Here is a 2,087-nt window from a genome sequence, read left to right as displayed (position 1 = left end):
TATATTTTTTGTAAAATTTTAAAAAATATTTTTAAATTTTATTTTATTTTAATTTTGTATCACAAATTTTGATTTGCATTAAATATATCCCTTAATTACTACTTCATTAACAATGTTACAAAAATATTTGTAATTAAAATTAGATAAGGACTATTTAGCAATTGTTAAAAAATTTAAAAAACGTGTTTTATTATGGGACCATTTAATAATCTAAACATTTTGAGACTATCGAATCCAATGCCCTTTAACATGAGAAATTAGCTTTTAGTTATCAAACATTATTGTTAAACTAGAGTGAGACCTGCGCAATACGGGATAGATTATTTATATTATATAGTATATTTTAATAAATGTTATATTAAAAATATTTTAGAGAACATATTATAAATAGATTTTGAATTTATTTATTTTTAGAGTTATACAAAACTGTATTCATGGCTACACTTTGTCTTTTCTTGTGGTTTTTTTTGTTTGTAAATAATTAAAAAAATAAATGAATGAAAATGAAAAACATATAAAAATGTTATATTAAATTTAAGGAATTTTTGACGATTAGTATGAGAGATTAAGAAATGAAGAGTAGTAAGAGTCTTAATATGTATAAATCGTAGAATTTGAATATTTGTAACTGAAATTTTTTATAATTATTATTATGACACTTTTAATGTATGTTAATTGCATTTAATTAGTACATGACATTTCAATTGAATAATAATAGATAAGAATTTTTTGTTTTAATTTTTTTAAAACATTTGACTAAATAATAATTGGTTGATTTTTATCTTTTGCCAAGTCATTAGAATTGCTGATGTGACATTATTAACAAAAAAAGATGACTTAAACTCATTGTGGAGAGAATTGGTATCAACTTTTAGGTAGCGTTTGTTTTCGGAGACAGGACACGGAGACATGGACAGCACATTCTTAAAAAGCGTTTGGAAGCAAAGACATGGACACTGAACATATTGTCTCCGGGACAGTTTTTTATACTTTTGTGTCCACTCTTTTACGAAGGACAATGATGGACACGGGATTTGGAAGAGGGACATAGACTGTTTTTATAAATTTTTTTCTTTTTTGTCCATGGTGCTATTTTTTATTATTCCACTGTTACCCCTTCTTATTTTTCCTATTTTGCGTTGTTCTCAGAAAGTATTTTTTTTACTCCATGCTCTTTTTCTATCTCTACGTTCTTTTTCTTTTTCTTTTTTCTCAAGTACTCTCTCTTTTTTATAAAAATTTTTATTGAACTGGATAATTTCTTTTTTTTTTTATCATTCTTACTTCAACATCATTTTAACCTTATATTATATTATTTGATTTGTAATAAAAATAATAACAAAAACAATTAGTCTGCAAACTTTTAAAAGATAAATATTATAAAGGTAAAATTGATATTTTAAAATGCTAAAAAATAATTTATAAATTGTAATTGATTTTATATAATTTAAAGAAAAATTAATTTTTTGAAAAGAAAAATAAAATTTTAGATAAAAAAAATTAATTTTCTAAATAAAAATAGATTTTTATGTGCAAAAATTAATTTTTTTCCATTTAAAAATGGATTCTTTTTTTAAAACTGATTTTGTATTTAAAATTAATTTGGCTTATATATGGCTATTTTAGTCATTTTATATAATATTTTAGTCTTGTCCATGTGTATCCAAACATAATACTAGACATTACATTAGTGTCCTATCCATCGTATCCAAACACGATACACAAAACATAATTTTTAATGTCTCTGTCCTATTGTCTTTGTCTCAGTGTCCTGTTCTGTCGTGTCTCTACAAACAAACGCTACCTTATATATTATAAATAGAATAGATAGATAAATAGATTGGTCTTAATATTTTTTAAAATTAATTGTCAAAAATATATTTAATATAAATAAAATTTTTTTGGAACAAAATTAAAATAAAATAAAATTTACAAATATTTTTAAAATTTTTAACAAATTTCAACGATAAAAAAATATTTTTTACCCTAATCTATATCTTAGCATCTATTATATTCCTCAGAATAGAAGCCGACGAAAAATAAAACTAAGAGAAATTCTTTTTGTGACCATTTTTATAATTGTATAA

Source organism: Arachis duranensis, unplaced genomic scaffold (assembly GCF_000817695.3).
Source record: "Arachis duranensis cultivar V14167 unplaced genomic scaffold, aradu.V14167.gnm2.J7QH unplaced_Scaffold_232525, whole genome shotgun sequence".
Taxonomy (NCBI): domain Eukaryota; kingdom Viridiplantae; phylum Streptophyta; class Magnoliopsida; order Fabales; family Fabaceae; genus Arachis; species Arachis duranensis.
This window is presented reverse-complemented; position numbering follows the sequence as displayed.